General features: G+C 38.1%; 3 pseudogenes; 2 read left to right on the forward strand and 1 right to left on the reverse strand.

Annotated features, from left to right (window-relative positions):
- Positions 1–930: 930 nt before the first annotated feature.
- Positions 931–1,876, reverse strand: LOC110312251 (annotated as a pseudogene).
- Positions 1,877–4,388: 2,512 nt separating this feature from the next.
- LOC110312252 lies at positions 4,389–23,369 on the forward strand (annotated as a pseudogene).
- Positions 16,256–16,513, forward strand: LOC110284335 (annotated as a pseudogene).
- Positions 23,370–24,717: the final 1,348 nt, after the last annotated feature.

Consider the following 24,717-nt stretch of genomic DNA (forward strand, 5'->3'; position numbering starts at 1 on the left):
TTTCAAAATGAACCAGTAATAATAGATTTTCCTAGCTCAATGAGATTTCATTTATTTTTTGCAAAATATTTTTTTCAGAGTGGGAAATGTCAAGTAATACCATTTTTAAAAAATTAAAATATTCAAGGCCAGCCTGTGCTGCAAAAGACCCTGTCTTAAATATATAAAAAACCAACCAGGTATCCACCAGTAATAGCATCAATTCATAAGGCACATCTTGGACAATGGAATCTCAGCATTAAAAAGAAAAATCAATCGAGGACATGGATGTTTCTCACATGCATATTGCTAAGTAAAAACCAATCTGAACAGTAGCATACTATATGATTTCAAATGTATGGCACTCTAAACACTTGTCAACACCCAGATTGTTTAGCACAAGCAATGAACTCAATACTAGTAAAAAATGTATCAGTACTGGCTAGGCAATATTGTACGGGCTTGTAAATCCCAACACTTAGGAAGACCATCACATCTGGTCGACCTAGAATTTCCAGGCCCCCTAGAGTTACTACATGATAAAGCCTGTATGTATATATATATATATATATATATATATATATATATATATATATATATATATATAAAACTTTCTGCTTTGCTAATTTGAAACTGCTCTCCACTCCACACACCCCCAAAATCTATATTAAAAACTACACAAAAAAACCCACTAAAACAAAATCATTTTTCAGATAGCTAAGCATTTAGCAAATTCAGCACAAGGCCATGAGGTTCTGTCAAAGACGTAAAGATGAAGCAGGGTGTTGTTAGAGTGATGGATGCTTATTTGTCTGCAGTCTCCACTCTGCTGGGAGGCAAGAGGAGGGGCTTCTGAGGACTGACGTCCAGTTTTGTTTTGTTTTGTTTTGTTTTGTTTTGTTTTGTTTTGTTTTGTTTTTTTGCTTTTGTTTTGTTTTGCCATTATAGGGATCACAGAATGTTTTTCTTTGCTTCTTCCTTTAGATCAAAGTAAAATCTTGTCAAAGGCAGCATATTTAGGGGTTGGGCATTTTTCTTTGCACAGCTTCTAGTTTTAAAGTTTCTAATGATCTTCTTGTTGCTGAGAACACATTCAAGACACAGAAAATTATCTTCCACTCCTGGTTCTGGGATAATACAGGTTGGTAACAGGAAGATAAAATTCACCCTTTGGGGAGTATCTGGAACCCAGGTCTGACCAGCAAGAAATTACAGGTGAACCCAGCCTTTTTTATCTGCAGGGAGCTGCCTGCCATGAACAACATACCATCTGAATCCAATGACTTCTGGCAGAAAGGTCTCCACGTTAGAGGGAAGAGGACATTGATTCATAATCATTGACTGGGCTACTCTCATGGCAATCCTTGTCCAGGCTGCAAATGTGGACCCCTTAGGTGAAGTTAGAATTTCCAGGATACCACCCTCCTGCTTCCTACTTTGGCAGCTGCTTGGAGGCCAGATTCCTCTGATCACAAGGTTTCTTGTGATCCTGCTTCATTCTGGCCTCATGAGATGTATTGGGAATATAACATTCTTGTTTAGAATATGAGTGTCTCCGAAGTCTCCAATAAACCTCAGCTTTCTTGCCATCCGTACTCAAGTTATGATACCAACACCACTCCCAAAGAGTGTTCCGGGGCACATCATTAATAGGAGGCAGGTTGGGCGCAGGACAGGTGCTTGGTATGGTTCTTGTTGGGTGTTTGATTCCCTCATGCCTCACCAGAGAATGGGCTGGTGATTTGTGGTCTATAGTTGAAGAAGAAACATTTGATTCCAGAGGATAGTCTGTGGTTGGTTCCTCAGTAAATGGGACCAGAGTTAAAACCACACTTTCTTCATCCATGTTTTCCTCAGATTGGTTTTTGTTGTAAGTCTCCAGGCCGAAGTATGACATTTTCAGGCGGGTTTGGGGGAAGACAAAGGCAGCCGCTGAATGGAAGTCAACTTCTGCAAAATATTTTTAATCATCTATCTGAGTTTTTCATCTCTCCACATAATTACTGCTTTATTCTGTTTTATTTTCCCATGGACCTTTCATATTATGACAGTGAATCATGTGGCTATGAAGTATCCAGATTCACTAATATTACCAGAGATAAGTAATTCTTATTTTCCAGAATTACTTGTTGATAAAATTAGTAGAATAGAGGCAAGCAATACTCTATTATATCATCACAGATCAAAAAAGAAAGAGAGAAAGAAAGGAAGAAAAAAAAATCCATGTAATGAAAACCATGAGAAGTGTTGACAAACAAGGGTGCATTGCAGTAAAATGTAGAATAAGAATATTAGGTAAAATACTACACAATATTGCTTACTACAACTACAGTTGTAAAAGCAAGAGGTGATCAGAAGTACTAGAACAAAGTGTGGACAAGAGGAGAATTCTTCCCACAGTTCTCACTTTAAAGGGAATAAAGGAAAATCCACTGGAGAAAAATACAGCAAAATAAAATAGTAGATTACTGACCCACCAAGCAGATTCTGGGAAATTACTCAAGGGTGCTATCCCATATCATTCTGTTAAATATTCTGGTGAGAAAAGCAGAACATAAAACAAACTCTGCTCTCAAAAAACTCTGCTAGGAACAATAGCCAGTGAAGCGCAACCACTTCTGGCCTCATTCATTACAAGCCCCGCCCTCCACACAATGAAATCTAAAGACTCTTGAGAAGCACAGAGAAAGACACAGGAGCCTGAAATAGGAGTGAACCGGTAGGAAAGCCTATAGAAAAAGGAAGCTGTTGCCTGTGTTTGGGTTCTACTAGCTGGGCTGCTTTTTCTGACCTCAGTGGGAGAGGAAATGCCTAGCCTCCCAGAGACTTGATGTTCCAGATTGGGGGAGGGGTGCACCCAGGGGGGACCCTACCCTCCCAGAGGAGAAGGAAAGGGGGGACTGTGAGAGGAAGTGACCAGGAAGGGACAGTAAGCCAGGTGTAAACTGAATAAGTTAAAAAGACCAAAAAAGTGTTTAAGCCAAGCCTGTAGACTGTAAGAGCAGGTGCCATGGCAAGATGACAATATTTACAATGCTAAGATTTCAGTGGCTAGTGACACATCAGAGCCTCACTCCTTGAAATCCACAGGGAAACTGAAGGCCTCCCAAGCAAACTGGAAAATGAATCTGGTCAGGACAGTAGTAAAGAGAAACACAGGACTCTGATGGCTAGAAAACTCAAATCGAATGCATTTCCTCATCTGCCATGATTGACTAAGGCCACATTTTGCTTAAACTTAGATACTCAGTAAGTGGCATAGGGATGCAAAGCATTACTTACAGTTCCTATTTCACTGGTCCACCATGAACAAGAGCAAAGGCTGTCACTCTGGGATGTATGGGCACTGAGATTTCCAGATTCTGGGCAGTGACTGGTGTCTTTGAGGGAAGACCAAGGAAAAAAGATAGTAGAGATCTCTGTGGGCATGTTTTGACTCTAATTCTGAATATAAATTACAATGAAAAAGCAAGAAGTGAATTGGAAAGTGGGCATAACAGAGTTCATAGGAAAGCTTGAAGGGAGGAAAAGAAAGAGAATGATATAAAAAATATAAAATATACCAGATCTTTGCTGATCATGGCTCTCCATTGTCATTCTGACAATACAAAATTTGAAACAAATTGTATGGCCAAACAAAAAAATTTGAGGATTTGAAATGTGTACACAGAATACAAAATTAGATGTTACACTGCAATAAAGTAATTAATTCATATGTGTTCTAAAAGGACTGAGGGTACATCCCATGCTAAGTGTCTTTAGAAACAGCTGAAGGATGTAGGACTTAGTGTGACAAGGGATTTTGTGTGTAATTAGCAGAGGATATTTAAATCACAATGAACATAGGAAGCAGCACATCTAAAGAAATATGGATTGAGGGACCTTAGATGTTACATTTCATTAACTGTGATTATATTTTCATACTGAAGGGAAAACATGAAAATATATCCAAGTATAAGGAAAGATTATGTAACTTGCAATTGCTCTCCACAAAACACTACTTCTAGGGTGTTGCCATATTTTTATCTACATAATCAAAATCCTGGCACCTTAATTTACAACCAGTATAGATGAAAGTTATAAAAAGGGAATAGCAAAATACAGGACAGTGTGCAGAATTTTTTTTTCGGAAAATAAAAAGTGAAATTTTCTTCCCAGCTTTCTTGTGAAGACAGGGGAATAGACCTGTGTAGACCAAACTAGCTTTTGCAGGTGCACATCAGCCAGATCCTTTATTATTCTACCAATTAAAGGCAAAGTGAACCAATACAGCAACCTCACATATCAACTCTTCCCTTATTTTGTAAATTACTTAGGCAGCCATAGTTTCTTTGGTATTTCTTCTACAAATGTATTTGTTACTTCTATATTCCATGGACTGTTTAATTGAACCAGATTTTTTCCTTTGCTTAGTGTCAGCCATGACTTCTTTCCCAGTGATGTTGTTTCTCATAATTATGCAGCTCTCATCAATTTGCCCTGAAGAAAGGGTAAGTTTTACATAGATAATTATCTCAGATATAACAGATATTTTGTAAAATTAAATAAGAGTACAGAATTCTTGGTGGTATGTTAGGTTAAAGATTCTCTTTAGGTTGTTGTAGCATTTACCAATGCTATAGAAATAGAGAGTAAGGTTGTACCACAGACACACACACACATACAACGATGCACATTAAAGGACTGAGACATATGTCAGTGAGTAAAGCATTAAAAATTGAATTCAGATATAATGCTTATTGTTGGGTTGTGGGCCTTTGTCTATTCCACCATAGAGCATGGCTGCTTGGGGAGGCAGAATACTGGGAATTTGACTGCACTTATCACCCTCCACAAGCAGGGCAAGTGCTGGGATGTATACATGTGCCAAGGCACCACTTCAAGAGTGAGAGAGTGCAGTCTGAGGGGTGGGAAATCCTGTTTCTGAAGGTCCCCTGAGGCCTGCAAGAAGGTCAGGGTCATGGGGTTCTCAGGCCCTTGGACATCCAGGCACCACTTGGAATCACAGAATAGCAGAGAATGGAGTAGGGGGCCCACAGGCTGGGGACAGTGTCTAGCCTGAAGCTGAGGGCAGAAGGGGACAGGGAAGCTCCATCTTGTTGGGGGTGGAGGGTCCTTAGCTCCTTGGCTTGGTGGGCAGCAGGCTTGGTATCGGTTGGTGCTGAGAGCACAGAGAGGCCTTGTACTGAAGACTAGCCTTCAGCTCTGTAGGTGAAGGCCTTCTCCATGATGAAGAACAGCTTAAAGCTCATGCAGACACAGACTCATCCCCAGAACCTCTTGCCTGGTTTATTATTGCCTGACTCTGGGCCACGGAGGAAAGATTCATTTAATGGACTGGACCACCTCTAAAATCCATTGAGTCCACGATGCCACTGGAGTCCATTTTGGTGTCAGTGGTCCATGCTGCTGCCCCAGATCTCAATGAAATCTGGGATTCATGTGGATATTTGCCATCCATGCAGCTGCCCGATGCCTCAGTGATGTCTCAGGCTTTGCTGCCATATGGTGCTATGCTGATGTTAGTGGCATGTGTCATAATGTTGAACTGTCTTGAGGCTCGTGGTCTGTGCAGATGCTGAGTGCAATGATTGAATCAGTGGTGTTGATATGGATAAGGGCCATGTTGTTGCAGCCTGTGCATGAATGCCCGTGGGCAGTGCCTGTTGCCTGAAGCCAGGGTAATGTTTATGGGGAGGTGACCCTAACCACTCACCACCCTACAGCAATGAGATACAGAGGACAGCATAGGCAGGAGAGATCAGGCCACATTCACCTCAGGCCCTCTCAAATTTCTTTCTACCTGATTACTTCTGGACTTGATAAAGGGAGAGAAAAACTAATCCTGTCTTGATGGGCTGGCTACTACAACTTTGAGCATTCCTAAGTGAATGTATGGGCCATACAAAATGAACTTTATATTTTTTTGGAATGGAAAAGATCACAGATGAAGGGTGGACAGACATGAAATTACTGGGAAGTGAGTGTGATTTGGGGAATGAAACACGATTCCAAATAATCAATATCAGTAATAAATAAATAAATAAATAAACAAGTGCTGAAAGGGTAATAAAAAAGTGTTCATTATGAATGACCAATATATCATCAGACTTGATTAGGAACCATGTGTATGCTTAGAGGAAGAAGGCGTTATTTATCTCCTGAGACTGAAGGCAATTTCACATGCCATATCAGATAATTAGCAGATAACTTGGCTCTTGGTCCTCATATTACATTTTATCTGAGACAGGGTCCATTCTTTGCTGCTTTATTCTTCTGCCCCTGCTTCACATTTCACATTAGAACCATTGAGATTAAGATAAGCTGTGGGATATAAAACCATGGCAGGAAGTTTGGTTAGATAGAGCAGGTCGAGATCTGAAGACTCAGTAGAAAAAATTTTCCTAATTTATTTCTCACCCTGTTTATCCTTTGTGTAGAGAAAGGTCACTGATGTTTGAGTTAATTTTATATCCATCTACTGCACTGAAGCTGTTTATCAGGTTTAGGAGTTCTCTGGTGGAATTTTAATTTTCATTTATATATACTATCATCATCTGGAAAAAGTGATATTTTCACTTCTTGCTTTCCAATTTGTATCCCTTGATTCCCTTTTGTTGTCCAATTGCTCTGGCTCGGACTTCAAGTACAATGTTGAATAGGTAGGTAGAAAGTGTGCAGCCTTGTCTAGTCCCTGATTTTAGTGGGATTGCTTCAAGCTTCTCACCATTTACTTTGATGTTGGCTACTGGTTTGCTGTAGAAATATTTTAATAGGATTATCTGATTTAAGATTGGTAAATATCCTTTCCCAATCTGTTGGTGGCCTTTCAGTCTTATTGACAGTGTCTATTGCCTTACGGAAGCTTTGCAATTTTATGAGGTCCCATTTGTCAATTCTTGATCTTACAGCACAAGCCATTGCTGTTCTGTTCAGGAATTATGCCCCTGTGCCCATATCTTCGAGGCTTTTCCCCACTTTCTCCTCTATAAGTTTCAGTGTCTCTGGTTTTATGTTGAGTTCCTTAATCCACTTAGACTTGATCTTTGTACAAGGAGATAAGAGTGGGTCAATTCACATTCTTCTACATGATAACCACCAACATAGCCAGCACCATTTGTTGAAAATACTGTCTTTTTTCCTCTGGATGGTTTTAGCTCCTTTGTCAAAGATCAAGTGACCATACGTGTGTGGGTACATTTCTGGGTCTTCAATTCTATTCCATTGATCTACCTGTCTTTCGCTGTACAGGTACCATGCAGTTTTTATCACAATTGCTCTGTAGTAGAGCTTGAGTTCAGGCATGGTGATTCCACCAGAGGTTGTTTTATTGTTGAGACTAGTTTTTGCTATCCTAGGTTTTTTGTTATTCCAGATGAATTTGCAAATTGCCTTTCTAACTCTGTGAAGAATTGAGTTGGAATTTTGATGGGGATTGCATTGAATCGGTAGATTGCTTTCAGTAAGATAGCATGGAAGATCTTTTCATCTTCTGAGATCTTAGATTTCTTTCTTCAGAGACTTGAAGTTCTTGTCATACAGATCTTTCACTTCCTCAGAGTCACACCAAGGTATTTTATATTATTTGTGACTATTGTGAAGGATAAGGGTGTTGTTTCCCTAATTTCTTTCTCAGCCTGTTTACTTTTTGTTTAGAGAAAGACCACTGATTTGCTTGAGTTAATTTTATATCCAGCTACTGCACTGAAGCTGTTTATCAGGTTTAGGAGTTCTGTGGTGGAATTTTTAGGGTCACTTATATATACTATCATATCAACTGCAAATAGTGATATTTTGACTTCTTCCTTTTCCATTTGTATCCCCTTGATCTCCTTTTGTTGTCTAATTGCTCTGGCTAGGACTTCAAGTACTATATTGCCTAGGTAGGGAGAAAGTGGGCAGCCTTGTCTACTCCCTGATTTTACTGGGATTGCTTCAAGTTTCTCTCCATTCAATTTGATGTTGGCTACTGGTTTGCTGTAGATTGCTTTTATTATGCTTAGGTATGGGTCTTGAGTTCCTGATATTTCCTAGACTTTTATCATGAATGGGTGTTGGATTTTGTCAAATGATTTCTCAGCATCTAATGAGAGGATCATGTCGTTTTTGTCTTTGAGTTTCCTTATATTGTGGATTACATTGATGATTTCTATATATTAAACCATCCATGCATCCCTCGAATGAACCCTACTTGATCATGATGGATGATCTTTTTGATGTGTTGTTGGAGTCCATTTGTGCTAATTTTATTGACTATTTTTGCATTGATATTCATAAGGGAAATTGGTCTGAAGTCTCTATCTTTGTTGGGTCTTTCTGTGGTTTAGGTATCTGAATGATTGTGGCTTCATAGAATGAATTGGGTAGAGTACCTTCTGTTTCTATTTTGTGAAATAGTTTGAGGAGAATTGGAATTAGGTCTTCTTTGAAGGTCTGATAGAACTCTGCACTAAATCCATCTGTTCTCGGCTTTTCTTGGTTGTAAGCCTATTAAGGGGTGCTCCATTTCTTTAAGGGATGTGGGACTCTTTAGATCTGTTATTTGATCCTGATTTAAACTTGGTACCTGGTATCTGTCTAGAAAATTCTCCATTTCATCCAGGTTTTCCAGTTTTATTGAGTATAGCCTTTGTAGTAGGTTCTGATGATATTTTGGATTTCTTTGGGTTCTGTTATATCTCCCGTTTCATTTCTGAATTTGCTACTTTGGATACTGTCTCTGTGCCCTCTGGTTAATCTGGCTATTGGTTTATCTATCTTGTTGATTTTCTTAAGAACCAGCTCCTAGTTTTTTTGATTCTTTGTTTAGTTCCTTTTGTTTCTACTTGGTTGTTTTCAGCCCTGAGTTTGATTATTTCCTGCTGTCTACTCCTCTTGGGTATATTTGCTTCTTTTTGTTCTAGAGCTTTCAGGTGTATTGTCAAGCTGCTAGTGTAAGCTCTCTCCAGTTTCTTTTTGGAGACACTTAGAGCCATGAGTTTTCCTCTAGCCCTGCTTTCATTGTGTCCCATATGTTTGGATATGTTGAACCTGCATTTTCATTAAATTCTAAAAAGTCTTTAATTTCTTTCTTTCTTCCTTGACCAAGTTATCATTGAGTAGAGCATTGTTCAGCTTCCATGTGAATGTGGGTTTTCTTTTGCCTTCTTTTTTCTTGGTATTTAAGAACAGCCTTAATCCATAGTGATCTCACAGGAGGCATGGCATTATGTCAATCTTCTTATATCTGTTGAGGTCTGTTTTGTGACAATTATATTGTCAATTTTGGAGAAGGTAGCATGCAGTACTGAAAATAAGGTATATTATTTTGATTTAGGATGAAATGTTCTATAGATATCTGTTAAATCCATTTGGTCCAAAACTTCTGTTAGTTTCACTGTGCCTCTGTTTAGTTTATATTTCCATTGTCTTTCCATTGATGAGAGTGGAGTGTTGAAGTCCCCCACAATCATTGTGTGAGGCGCAATGTGTGTACTTCGCTTTAGTAAAGTTTCTTTTATGATGTGGGTGCCCTTTCATTTGGAGCATATATGTTCACAATTGAGAGTTCATCTTGGTGGATTTTTTTTTCTTTGATGAGTATGAAGCATCCTTTCTTATCTTCGTTCATGACCTTTGGTTGAAAGTTGATAATATCCAATACTAGAATCCCTACTCCAACTTGTTTCTTGGGACCATTTGCTTGGAAAATTGTTTCCCAGCACTTTATTCTGAGGTAGTGTTTGTCTTTGACACTGAGATGTGTTTCCTGTATGCAGCAAGATGCTGGGTTCTGTTTAAATAAGCTGTCTGTTAGTCTATGTCTTTTTATTGGGGAATTGAGTCCATTGATGTTAAGACATTTTAAGGAATAGTGATTGTTTCTTCCTGTTATTTTTGATGCTATTTTTATGTTTGTGTCATTATCTTCTTTTGGGTTTGTTGAAAGAAGATTACTTTCTTGCTTTTTCTAGGGTGTAGTTACCCTCCTTGTGTTTTGTTTTCCATCTATTATACTTTTTAGGGCTGGATTTGTGGGAAAATGTTGTGCAAATTTGGTATAGTCATGGAATAACTTGGTTTCTCCATGCATGGTATCTTAGATTTTTGCTGAGTATAGTAGTCTGGGCTGGCATTTGTGTTTTCTTATGGTCTGTATGAGATCTGCCCAGGATCTTCAAGCTTTCATAGTCTCTGTTGATAAGTCTGGTATAATTCTGATATGTCTGTCTTTACATGTTACATGACATTTTTCCCTCACTGCTTTTAATATTCTTTCTTTGTTTTGTGTATTTGTTGTTTTGATTATTATGTGATGGAAGGAATTTCTCTTCTGGTCTATTCCATTTGGAGTTCTGTAATCTTCTTATATGTTCATGGTCATCTCTTTCAATAGGTTAGAGAAATTTTCTTCTATAATTTTATTGAAGATATTTACTAGCCCTTTAAGTTAGGATTCTTCACTCTCTTTATACCTATTATCCTTAGGTTTGGTCTTCTCATTGTGTCCTGGAATTCCTGGATGTTTTGTGTTAGTTTACCTGTGTTCTCTTGCATTTCTTTAAGGGAGCTATTTATGTCATTCTTAAAGTCCACTGTCATCATCGTGGGTTGTGTTTTTTTAAATCAGAATCTTGCGTTTTTGGTGTGTTGGGGTAACCAGGGCTCACTGTGGTCAGAGAACTAAGTTCTGATGGTCCCAAATAGCCTTGGTTTCTGTTGCTTATGTTCTTGAGTTTGCCTTTTGCCATCTGGTTATCTCTGTTGTTAGCTGGTCTTACTGTCTCTGACTGTGGCTTGTCCCTCCTGTAAGCCTGTTTGTCAGTACTCCTAGCAGACCAGTTATTTCCTGGAGGAATTTTGGTATGGCAAGCTGTGGTGCAGGGTCAGATCTGCAATGCAGACAGAAACCAGAAGGATCTTGTCCCCAGCTGATCCTTGGTTCCTGTGTCCTGATGGTTCTGGGAGTGTCCCTCTTGGGCCAGGAATTTGAAGAGAAGTGGTGGTCTTACCTGTGCTTGCAGATGTATAGGCATTCTTGGGAGTCCAGCTCTCTCCTGGAAGTGTGTGTGTATGTAGCTCGGTGGCACAGAATCAGCTCTGGGCACAGATGGAAACCAGAACTTTCCTATCTCAGACTGCTCTTTGATTCTTGTGTCCTGAGGGTTCCAGTTGGGTTCCTCTGGTGATCCTACCTGTGTTCACAGGCCTGTCAGCACTCCTAGGAGACTATCTCTCTCCTGGCACCACTTGGATATGGAGCCCTATGGCAGTGGACCAGTTCCAGACACAGATGCAAACTGGAAGGCTCCCATTTCATCAAGAGTTTAAATAAAAAGAAAAATTAAAATGAATCTGGGCACATACACACAACTGATTAATAAAAACTAATTGTTTATAGTTGAAATGAAGCATAAAGTGAATGTATCAATGAAAATTAAAGTATATGCACATATGAATGTATTGTGTAAATCTAAGATTGCAAACTTATTGACACACCAAACCATCCAGAACTAGGTTAATACCTATTCTGTACTCTTTAGGGAAAGAATGTGTTATACTGAATTGCCTTGGCCCCACCAATCAACATCTAAATACCTAGTTTATTCATGAGCACACCAAGAGGCAAAGAGCTTCCAACTATCCAAGGATTTGCATCTAGTTTATTAATTCCCACCTGTGTTAATGCCTGATTGTATTGCCAACTATTTTTCCAAGAACTTGTCTGTATGCAGATTCCATGCCTTATAAAAACTGCTGCAAGGTCATGGGTCTTGTCCCTGAAGCTGATGCAATCAGAGGGCAGATTCAGACATTGTCCTTATGACTTGGCGCTTCAAAGAAACACCTGGATCAAATAGTACCTAATACAAACATCACAATGATGTTTTTTTCATCTATATCAAATATCATACCTACGGGCATCAGCTTCTTTGAGCTTTTTATCTCTTTAACCTTTTTGTATCCATTGTCTAATTTTCATGTATAGCATTAATACAAGTCAGAAAGAATTGGTGTGTGATTTTTTAAAATCTTGTCCAGAAGCTAGGTTAGTAGTTAAACTTGGAATGAAAGATTTGTGTTTGCTATTGACCACCTGTGCTGACTAGTCTTATGTCAATTTGCCACACAATCTAGAGTTAACTGAAAAGAGGGAACTTCAAAATGCCTCCAATAGATCCATCTATAAAGTGTTTTTGTAATTAGTGATTTATGGGAGAGGGCCCAGGCTCTTGAGCGCGTCCAACTCGACCAGCAAGAACGACGCTGCAACAGGATCCTTCTGCACGCGTTTATTGGGAGAGCTTGATTGCAGAGGCGAAAAGACCCTCAGCCCAGCCCTGGTGCTGCTTTATATAGGCCTAGGAGAGGCGTGTCTCACACCCNGATTGTGTTGTGTTTGGTTGATGCTTACTACCTCATTTGCATTCCTACATCTGATTGGTTACTTTCTCTCTCTTCTGATTGGTCAATTTCTCTCTCTTCTGATTGGTCAATATCTCTCTCTTCTGATTGGTCAATTTTGGTCAATTCTCAAAACCTCATCTTGGCAAAGAACTTTCCTGCCTATGTACGTGTGGTGGCCAGCAGAAGCCTGTGCCACTCTGCAACGGCACATGTGGCTTCCCACACCAGGCCATGTGGCTCATTCTATCCACTGTCTGGTGCTTCTGAGATCTATAGGAAAACAAGCTGAACAAGCCAAGGGAAACAAGCCAGTCATAATCATCCCTACATTTCCTCTACTTCAGATCCTGCCTCCAAGTTCCTACATTTTGTGAGCTTCTGTTCTGACTGCCTTCACTGATGCAGAGCAATATGAAAGTATAAAATAAGTAAACCATTTCCTCCCCAATTTTCTTTCTGTTCATCATGTATCCCAAAGCAATAAAAACCCTAACTAAGATACCACCTATGATTCAAATTGAGGCTGCTTGGAAATGTTGCCGATAAAACCAATTTGCCTTGGTTATTTGTTGCAAAATAATCCATCCCTGTATTGTAGAATGACATAAATTGATTCATATTTTTTTCTGGCATAATATGCTATAAAATCAACGTTTCTTTCTCACTTAGAATACACAAATTATTCCCAGGAAAACCATAGTACACACACAGATATACACACACACACAAGGATGCTTTAAAAGTCCATTTGATGTGTCTTAATGAAGTCATTGGCCTAATTAAGTCTTTTTGTTACATTAAATATATTCATCAAAATCCATAATACATACTCAACACTTTATTATAGGAGGGAAAGTCACAAAATACAAGACAGGCTCATTCAAAGGATTACAAATGAAGATAACTTTTATTACACATTAAAACCATTTTATGATTATGAGAATTATTACTCTCAGTTGATTCTATAATGTTTTCTGTGAATATAAACTAAAATGTAGAAATGCAAATTGAGAAACTGTGCATTGATTTATTTTCTTCATATTAAACTTGAATCCAAAATATCTTCTTTTACCTCAAAACTTACAGTGTCTTTAAGATCCATAGAACTTAGAACATTGTAGATCACCATGTAGAGATACCTTGTATATTCCTTTACGTTAATGTCTCTGACTCAAAAATGATAGAGTTGGAATGGTATTGTGTTTCCCACTATGCAAAAGGAAGTTAAATTCATAATTATCAAACCCTGAGTTAAGAACCGTCATGGTATAGTTGTGTTTCCAACCATGAAAAAGAAAATCAAATTCTTAACTATCAAAGTGTGTATTAAAAGCAGCCATCATTTTCTTCCATTTATATACAGCTACATTATTGTTTGCAACAAGCTAAATGAAATAAATTTTCTCCTAAAGATTAAAACCATTTATGAATTGAATTACCTATGTCCTAGGATGGTATAAACTTTCCCATAAGAATCAATTAACTCCTCACTCAAAGTTGCAAGTTCTTATTCTTGAAACCCCATTGTATCTGAACTGTACGCTTGTTTCAGGGGTTATAAAAGATACACGTTATTATCATAGCACATGAACCACACTAACCCTGGAAAGTTGACTAAGTTGCTAGGACCAAGCATAATTTCTCTCCTGATAAGAGAGCCTTGAGTCCAAATAGACAGCTATTGGTTACCACAAATATGTGAGTGCCCATTATTGGAGCTTTTTGAATATTTTGCCCTGCTGGTAATTTTTTGTGCTGTTGAAACAGTGGAGCACTATGGATTATTTAACATCCCTTAAGAGCTTGTTCAATGTTTTCTGAAACCATGGAAGCTAGACTGTAGGAAGTCTTTCAGATACTATCCAACTCAAATTATCTGAATCCTGTGTCCTAGTTGTGAGGTGTTTTCAACAATACTGTTCCACACTCAGTTTTAGAGAGAAAATTGAGGGTACACCGACAGTCTATATTTCCTTATTTCATATATTAGGAGTCTTTGGTAATAACCAGACAAACACATACACTCTAGAAATAAAGATATCTGTGAAACTTTTGGAGGGAAACAGAGATTAAAATGGAATACTAGATTTCATTCCAGAACATAGAAGACAAAAGATAACATGTGGGAAAATTTATGAAATACAAGTTAAATGTAAAATCCTTGTGCTCTGATACTGGTTACTCATTCTTAACAGACATGCCAAGCTAAAACATGATCATAAAACCAAAGAAATTGACACAGCACTTGAGAATGTGTTATAATAGGTTGGCAAATTCTTTGTAAATCTAAGAATAGTGTACAATGAAAATGGTATTTTGAGGGCTGGAGAGATAGCTTAGTGGTTAAGAGCAACAACTGTTCTTCCAAACGTCCAGAGTTCAATTCCCAGCAACCACATGGTGGCTCACAACCATCTGCAGTATGATCTGATGCCTTCTTCTGGTTTATCTGAAGACAGCTACAGTGTACTCATATACATAAATTAAATAAATAAATCTTAAAAAGATTTTCTCTCTTTCTTCCTCCATCCTTCTTTCTCTCTCCTTCCTTCCTTCTTTCCTTAAAAAAGAAAAAAGAAAGAAAATGGTATTTTGAAATAAACCAAATATAAAAAAATTTCATAAACATTTCATTCTGTGTACAAAATATCTTATGATTTCAAGATATTTTTTCATATCCTGCTTCAATTGAATTATTATATTATTCTGTTGTTTGGATTATTGGTTTATTTGGTTATTTTTTTACAAATCTTTCTTATTATGATAATAAACTGTCACATGTGAAACATGTCTATCAAGTATCAAGATGTTTCAATGAAGTCAAGGATAAAAAATATTTTCTTCAACAAATATATGTTGTTATGAAAAAATAGTGTTCAGCCAAGCTATAATCTACTGAATGCTCACAAATATGAAAAAAATGTAAAGCAAACCAAAATATTCATGTCATCAAAACTGTGAGAAGCACAGAAAAGCAAGGCAACATGGCAATCAGTAAGAAAGGCTGTATAAAATACAGACATGTTGAGTAATACAGTAATAATATAAAAAAGTCAAACCATGCCCCAAAAGTGCTAGACAAAATGAGAGGCAAGGGGCACAAGTTTCCCCTCACCAACTCTTGTCTGGAAATAAAAGTAAAGGAAAATCTTTAGGGGCAAAGACGAAATAGTAGATTATTGACCCACTGAGCAGATGCTGGGATGAGCAAGAATCAGAACTCAGGAGAAACTGCAATCAATCCACTCTTCTGGGAACAGCAGCCAATAAAGCACAAACACCTCTGTCCTAAAAACCCTAAAGACGTGCCCTCCCCCCAATGAAAGGAAGAGCCATTGAGAACCACAGAACCATAGGCGCCTGCAGCAGAAGCTGAACTGAACTGAACATATGGAACAAGAAACTCCTGCTAAGACTGAGTGTGGAAGTGAGTTCCGTGGTAAAACAGGAGTATTTTCAAGTATTTACAAAGTATTTACAAACAGTGTTATCTGTTTGAAGATAACAGAGGCTAGTGACACAATAGAAACTCAGTCTTTGGAATGTATGGACGGGAAATTGAAGGACTACTCAGTCTTAAAAAATGAAAATTAAGGTCGTTCGTGCTGCGCAGCAATGGAATCATGGTGGGAGTTGAGGTTCTGGGGAACTGCAGAGGCCTGAAAAGAGATTTCAACAGTGTCTTTAAACTCCTATAGCTCAGCACAGGACACATCTGATTAATGAATGATTTACCCATTGAGGACCCTTAGATCCTGTGGATAATCCTGTGGATTGATTCATCTGTTTGTAGCTGAGGCTTGGCACCCGCAGCTTTTCCTCTCCTGCCATTTTACCAGCCCACAGCTCACTGGGCTCTGGCTCCTCTGAAGTCCTGGTTGACTTCAATATGCTGCGAAGGAAACCAACCTGCCTGGAGCTCAAGCTCGATGACATTGAGGAGTTTGAGAGCATTCGAAAGGACCTGGGGGCCCGTGAGAAGCAGAAGGAAGATGTGGAAGGTGTAGGAACCAGCGATGGAGAAGGAGCTGCTGGGCTCAGCAGTGACCCCAAAAGCCGGGAACAAATGATTAATGATTGAACTGGTTATAAAGCCCAACTCAAGAACAACAACCGCACATCTCATTTTGGAAACTTTGAATTTTAGAGATGGGTTCTCTTGCATGCCAGACCGCTGGGATGGAATACAATGATGACAGAAGTACCAACCAGATTTAGAAAATTAAGAGTGTGTGACCAAGCAAAATGTTGTCTGTCTCCTGCAAGGAGAGGTGACTTCTGTGTGAAATTATTGCTGTCCAAACTTTCTGATAGGCTGGAAGCCAAATTCTGACTTGTTCCTGGAAAATTAGACTGCAGAAGGCTTGCTTGATTTTTGTTTTTAAAAATAAATACATTTTTGGAAAAAATGTGAGAAGTCCTTAAAGGTAGTAGCACTGCTAATCGCTAGCTCTGACAGGTAACTGCTACAAGTGACATCTTGTCTTTACAAAAAAGACCCCAGACCCCGAACCCTTGCAGTTGATCCCCTGGACTGACTTAGCTTGTTTATACACTGTCTGCTGACAGTTGACCATCCTTCAAGTAACAGAGATCCCAGATGAGTGTGATCAGGCTGCAATCCAGCACTTGGGAGGCTGAAGTAGGAATCTCAAAGAGCTGGAGGCTAGTCTGGACTACAGAGCAAAATCCTGTCTCAAAATGTCAAAAACAAAACCAAACAAAATAAAAAAAAAAAAAAAAAAAGGAAACCAGGACAAAGATGGAGACAGGATTCAAATGATCAAACTGTCAGAATCAAATCCACTTCCAGGAAGGCTTTACACAGGGGGAAGCACAAGCAGCTCTAACAGTGAAAGACATTAAATTCTTTACTTAGGACTTCACTTGCAAAGCTCCCATCTGAGAGCTACTCTGGATACTTTAGTATTTTTACCATAAAACCCAGGGACAGAACCACCAGCTGTGGAAGCCAGAACATCTGGAATCAATTTCAAAGAAACTCCTTAGCTGTGATTTACCCAAGATTTTGGATAGTTCCTGAGTCATGTGAATGAGAAGGTAGAGACAGAGGGGGATGTATAGTTTCCACTTCTGCACTAGATCTTTGCTGATCATGATTCTCCATTGTTATCAAGTCAGTTAAAATTCTGAAGCAATTATATGAGTATAAAAAATTTTTGAGGATCCTGAATGTTTAGATGATACAAAATAAGATGTCACACCTTAACTTTACAATATAATCCTTTCATATGAATTCCAGAAAGAAGTGACTGCATATCACTCTAGGTGGCCATTAGCAACACCTAAAAAATGTAGGACTTCTTAATTCCTGAGACAGGAAATTGTATGCATTGAGCAGAGGTTAAAGAAAATATGAAGCAGCCCATCTAATAAAAGATGGTTTGAGTTAGCTTAAATAAACTAGATATGGAATTGTGTTTGTATTTCTTATTGAAGAAAAAAGGAAAATTGCTTTGATAAAACTTGCCATTGCTCTTCACAAAATGCCACTTCTAAGATGTTTGTATAATTATATCGGTATGATGACAACCCTGGCTGCATAATACATATTCAATATTCATTGAAGCTATGAGGAGGAAAGAGCAAAACAAGAGATGGTACACACCAAATAATAATAATAAAACTGGAACTGGTTCTGTTTTTTTTCCCTTATTTGCTTTTGAGGACAGAGGAATAGATGTGTGAAGAAAGAAAATGGGATTAGTCTAATCTTTGCAGGTACACATCAAGGACATCAGTCAACACTTTAGGTTACATATCCTTCCAATTACATGCATGGTTGGCATAATAAAAGCACAGGAACTCCCAAAATGCCACTCCTTATTTTGTTAATGAATTTGTCAGCCAGAATTGCTCTAGCTTATCTTCTATCAATATGTTGTTTACCTCTGTGTCCCCTGAACTGCTTAATTTAACCAAGGGTTTTTCTGTTTATTTTCAGTCATGTCTTCTTTATCAGCAATGTTATTTCTCATAACTCTGCTGCTGCCATCCATGGTCATGGAAAGAAGGCTGAATGTTATGTGGATAAATATCTGAGATATAACTGCTTACTCTTTAAAGTGGTATAATAAATATGAATACAGAAATCCTAATGGTAAGTTGGATAACAGCATTCTCATTGGGTCTTGAAGAACTTAACAGGGATATGAAGATAAAGACTAAAGTTGAACTCTCCACTTCTCTATAGGACCCACTAGTGAAATGTGGGACCTAGATACTTGAACAACCAGATGTTCTACAAATATATGACACTTACAAGATATCAATGATACACATTAAGGGGACTGAGATATCTGTCATTGAGTAAAGCATTAAAAGTTATGTTCAGATATAAAGCTTGCAAAGTATATCACTGTGAAATATGGCATGGGGGCAGAAGAAACCAGCAATAAAAAAGGCGCTTGTCTAAAATCAGTTGAATATATATAGACCTACAGTCAAAATTATCTGTTAGCCTGTTTATGATATAAAGTTGGCTTCAATGTCAAGAGATAACTCCTCATTCCTCTGTAGCACTCACATGGTTTCCAATCAAGTTTGATGACATATTATTTATTCATAATAAACTATATTTTATGATCTTTCAACATTTAATGATTGATTATTAATCATTTAGGAATCTCACATCATATATCCCATCACACTCGAATACCAGCCTGCCTACATATGATACTCTTTTCCCAAGATCTATACCAACACAGAAAGAAAGAAAGAAAGAGAGAGAGAGAGAGAGAGAGAGAGAGAGAGAGGAAGGAAGGAAGGAAGGAAGGAAGGAAGGAAGGAAGGAAGGAAGGAAGGAAGGAAGGAAGGAAGGAAAAAGAAAGAAAATAAATGTGTTTGCTGTGTATATATATTCACTGTAGCATGGTCAAATTATAGTAGCAAGCTGCCACTGGACAATGAGTTTTCTCTGCCTGTATCCCCTCCAAAAGTATCATCAGTTAAGGAGAATTGTGAAGTGGCTTGAGCAGAGTGGAGCCACCCCTACCTCACTTGCATGGATCCCTGCATGTTCCTCAGTGCTCTAGCCTGTTGAGTCATGGTGGGTCAGCTCTCTCACAGATATTAAGTTGCCTTCAGGCAGTAGCCTTGACCATGGGAATCCACATGAGATGTGGTGGTTAAGACAGAGAACAGGCATCAATATGGCTCTTGGACATAGCAGAACCACTGACTCAAAAATGGCACCCACCAGGTAAACAGACCACCAATGTCAACAATGTATAAGGTGGTTACAGGTGCCACTAAATCACCATGGCTCTTCAAAGAAAACAATGCCTCAGACATCACTAACATATTAGGCAGCTGAACAGACAGTGAACATCCATATGAATCCCAGGCTTCATTGAGGTCTAGGAAAGAAGCATGGAACATTGATAACACTGTGGACTCCAGTAGCATCTTGGACCAAGATCCAATCCAAAAAGTGAACCTTTCCTTTTTGCCCAGATCTAGGGGAAATTTCAAAGCTGTGCATAGGTTCTTGGGCTGAATATGTGTCTGCATAGGCTCCAACATGTTTTATACCATCCTACTTACTCATCCTACTAATCCTACTGCATGAAGACCTCAGTCTCTCTGTCACACGTACCCACATCTCCAATTCCCCTTCTCTCTCTATCTCAATCCCTGCTCTTTTTTTATTCTCTTTCCTACTTCTCCATCATGTTTGTTCCTTGTAGTAGCCCTTGGGAGACTTCCAGCCTGCCTTCAAAGGGAAAAATATTACCAAATGTATTGATAATTTATAACACACAGCAACTTTATTAAATTGCTGAATGCTACACATTATAAATATTTTTGAAAATTTCTGCCCCCAAATAAATCCTCCACTGAAACGCAATCAAAAACAAGTATTTTCAGAAGAATTTATACATAGAAAACAAGATGGTATATAATTAAAATTATTATCTTCTCTCAGAAATCTCATTTGTAAGCTTTGAAATAAATTATCTATTTAGTTTGAGTTTGATTGCATAGAGAAAATTGTAGGTGTATGACAACCTTGGCTTAGATAAAATGTTTATCATATGCATTCTTCCTACCACGAATTAAGTTTCATTAGTTTGCTTGTTCTAGCATACACTAATGGTCCCTATTCCTGGAACCTAAAAGAAGAAATAGGCATAGATAGAGTAAAAAATTAACATACATTATTGTGAGGGTCTATGGGTACTGAACAAACACACACACACACACACAAACACACAAACACACACACACACACACACACATATCCCTGGATAGGTCTTGTATTTTTTGCTATAAACCTCTTATAAACAACTGTCTCTGCCTCAGGTTCTGACACACACTCCAAAACAATCCACTATATCCACTGATCACAAGACAAACCAGAACACTTTCTTGAATAAGATTGAATCTAAAGGAGAAACAAGTATCCAAGAGGCCTTTGAGATGAACACCTGTGCATTTGACCAAGACCAAACATTGCTTGAAGATCAGGCCAATTCTAATCAACACAACTTAAATCTGTCTAAATTATTGATGGTCCGGCCAAATGTGGTGCTCAGAAATATCAAGGGGACACAGTAAGTTTCCAAAGAATTCCCCATAGACTTCAATGGAACAGAGTTAGTTCAAGGTGATTTTTATAGGCAAGTCTTCTACTCTGTGCAAGAATATTGACAAATGAGTGGGAGTTCTAATATGATTATCTAGAGGCCCTGGTGTCATATCTGCTCTGCCTCTTGCTAGGTTCTCTTTCAAGTTCTGCATCCTATTTATTTAACCCCCCAAATTCAAGGGGAGTGTCTTAGTTAGGGTTTTACAGCTGTGAACAGACACCATGACTAAGGCAAGTCTTATAAGGACAACATTTAATTGAAGCTGGCTTACAGGTTCAGAGGTTCACTCCATTATCATCAATGTGGGAACATGGCAGGTTCTAGGCAAGCATGGTTCAGGCAGAGCTAAGAGTTCCCCTATTTCTTAGAGAGCTTTTATAAGAAACATTTTACAACTTAGAAATAAAGGCTAAAATCACTTTTCAAAGTATTCTCTTTATGTCCTGCAAATTCATCTAGCAGACTGAAAGTTAGAGCCACACAATTCCTGTGGAGATAGAACAAAGTCTCCATTACTTAATCACCCACTGCTAGGCTACAGGTGTTGATCCCCTAACCCAGAAGCATTAAACCCTCAGATTGCACAAGAATGCTTTTATAGGACCTTTTAGTAACTATCAACAAGTATTTAGTATAGTTATACATCTAGAATATCCAGAGACTATCAGCCTATAAAGCTAAACCAGAGCCTACTGAGTGTCTTCTTTCAACCTGCTCCAGACTGTGAAGCATCTGGGACAAAATGCCTCCAACAGATCCATCCCTAAAAGTTTTAGTAATTATTGATTGAAGGAAGAGGTCTCAGCCCAGGTAGCCATTTCTGTCCATTGTATGGTTGTCCTGAGTTCTATAACAAAACAGACTAAGAAAGCCGAGGGAAGAATTCCCTCATCATTCCTACATGCCTCTACATCTGATCCTGCCTCCAAGTTCCTACCTTGCTTGAGTTTCTGTCATGACTCCCTTCAATAATGCACAGCACTATGAAGTATAAGATAAAGAAACTCTTTCCTCCTCAACTTACTTTTTGATTCATTGTGTTTCATCAAAGCAATAGAAACTCTAATTATGATAGCATCTATGATACATTGAAACTGCTTGGCATTGTGGCCAATAAAACCAATTTGCCTTAGCAATTTGTTGATAAATAATATATTCTGATATTATAGAAAGGGAAAGATGAATCCATCTCTTTTTTTCAGCATAATAAACTGATTAAACTAAGTGTTTTCGTCCTCACTTAGAGCCTAGAAGCAAATTATTCACAGGAAACTCATAGTAGACAAACACAAAGTTTGCTTTACAAGTTCATTGGATGTGCCCTAATGAGTCATTGGCCCATATAAGATCATCCATGATGTAAAATATATTTATTAAAATCCATAATACATCTTTGAAGCTTTAGTGGAAGGAGGGAAAGTTAACAAAACACAAGACACGCTCAATCAAAGGATTACAGAGTAGTAGCAATTAAGCCTAGCTTTATTAGATAGTCAAAACATTTTACAATTATGAGAACTGTTACACTCAGTTAATTCTTTAAAGTTTCCTGAAAATGCAAACTAAAACTTGGAAGCACAAATGAAGAAACCGTGCATTTGACTAATTTTATACAAATTAAATTTTAATCCAAACATCTTCGTTTATCTCAAACCTTACAGTATATTTAATATTCATAGACCATGGAACATTGTAGATCACCATGCCGAGATATTTTATATATATATATATAATTTTGATTTCTCTTGCTCAAAAACCATAGGGATTAGGTGGCAGTTTGGTATTTCCAACCATGCAGAAGGAAATTGGATTCAAAACTATCAAACTGTGTATTAATTCCAGTCATCACCTTCTTCCTTGTTTCTACAGCTGCACTATTGTTTTTAACAACCCAAATAGAATAATTTGACTCGTGAAGATTAAAGCCATTCGTGAATTGAATTAACTCTGTTCTAGGATGGTTTCAAACCTTTCCATATTAGTCAGTTAAATAACTCTTCACTCAAAGTTCCAAGTTCTCATTCTTGAAAGACCATTCTGTAGGAACTTCTCCCTGGTTCCTGAGGTTAACACTTCATGCTGGTTTTTAGGGGTTACAATATGATACATGCTATTATCCTAGGGTACCAATCACACTAGTCTTGGAAAGTTGTCTAAGTTGCTAGGACCAGGCATGATTTCCCTCCTGCCCAAATAGACAGCTGTTGGTCACCACCAACATGTGACTGCCCACAATTGGACTTTTTGGACATTTTTCATTTTGGTAACTATTTGTGTTGTTGCAGCAGTGGAGCACTGTTGATTGATGAACCTCCTCAGAAGCTTGTACAGAGTTTTCTGGAACCACGGAAGCTAGACTGTAGGAAGGCTTGCAGGTTTGATCCAACTTGAATTATCTGAATCCTGTGTCATAAGTGTGAGGTGTCTTCAACAATACTGCCCCACATTCAACCTCAGAGAGATAACTGAGGGACACACCAACAGTGTATATTTCCTTATTTCATATATTGCAAGTCATCTGTAATAACCAGATGGACGTGGAAACTCTAGAGATAAAGAAATCTGAGAAACATTTGCAGGGAACCAGAGACTAAGGTGGGATTCTAGATCTCAGTCCAGAAGATAAAAGATGACATGTGGAAAAATGATGAAATAAAAATGAAATATAAAATCTTGTGTGCTCAGATGCTGTGTCTTTATTCTTAACAGACATACCAAGCTAAAATGTAATCATATAACCAAATAAGAGCACTTGGGATAGTGATATAATATGTTGACAAATTCCCTATAATCCTAAGAATTGTGTAGAATAAAAATATGTTGAAATAAACTCAAAATAAGGTTTTCTTAAACATTTCATTTTTGTACAAAATATCTTGATATGCTGATATTGCTTCACTGAATATGATATGCTGCAATGCTTCAATGAATTATTGTTTTACTCTGTAATATGATTATTTTACTTGGTTATACTTTTTGATATTTTTCATTGACATTTCATATTATGATAATAACCTGTGACATGTGAAACATGTGTATCAATTATCAAGATTCTTAAATAATGTCACAAATAAACAATTTTTTCATCAACAAATATTTATTGGTGTGAAAAATGAGTGTTCAGCCAGGCAATACTCTACTAAATGCTCACAAACTGGAAGAAACACAAAACAAAACATGAAATCCATGTCATCAACAATGTGAGACTCAAAGGAAACCAAGGGAGAATGAAGATAATCAGAAAGGCTATACAAAACTCAACCATTGAATTGAACCTGGGCACCCCAATGGAAGACATAAGGGAGGAACTGAGGAGCTGAAGAGTATTGTAATCCCATAGGAAGAACAACAATATCAATTAACAGGACCCCGCAGAGCTCGCAGGGACTAAACCACCAAGCAAAGTGTATACATGGGTGGAACCATGGCTCCCACCACATATGTAGCAGAGCACTGCCTTATCAATAGGAGGGAAGGAGCTTGGTCTTGTGGAGACTTGCCCCATCAAAGGGAGATGCTGTAGGGGTGAGCCAGGAATAGGTGAGTGGGAGGGAAACACCTTCTTAGAGACGAAGGAAAGGGGGAATGGGGCTGGAGTTTTGGAGGGAAAACCGAGAAGCGGGACGATATTTGAAATGTAAATAAACAAAATAATATAAAAAATAAAGGATGTGTAAAATATAGATATATTGAATAATAAAGTAATAATGGTAACAATAAACCATGTACCAAAATGCTA

Source organism: Mus caroli, chromosome 17, assembly GCF_900094665.2.
Source record: "Mus caroli chromosome 17, CAROLI_EIJ_v1.1, whole genome shotgun sequence".
Lineage (NCBI taxonomy): Eukaryota > Metazoa > Chordata > Mammalia > Rodentia > Muridae > Mus > Mus caroli.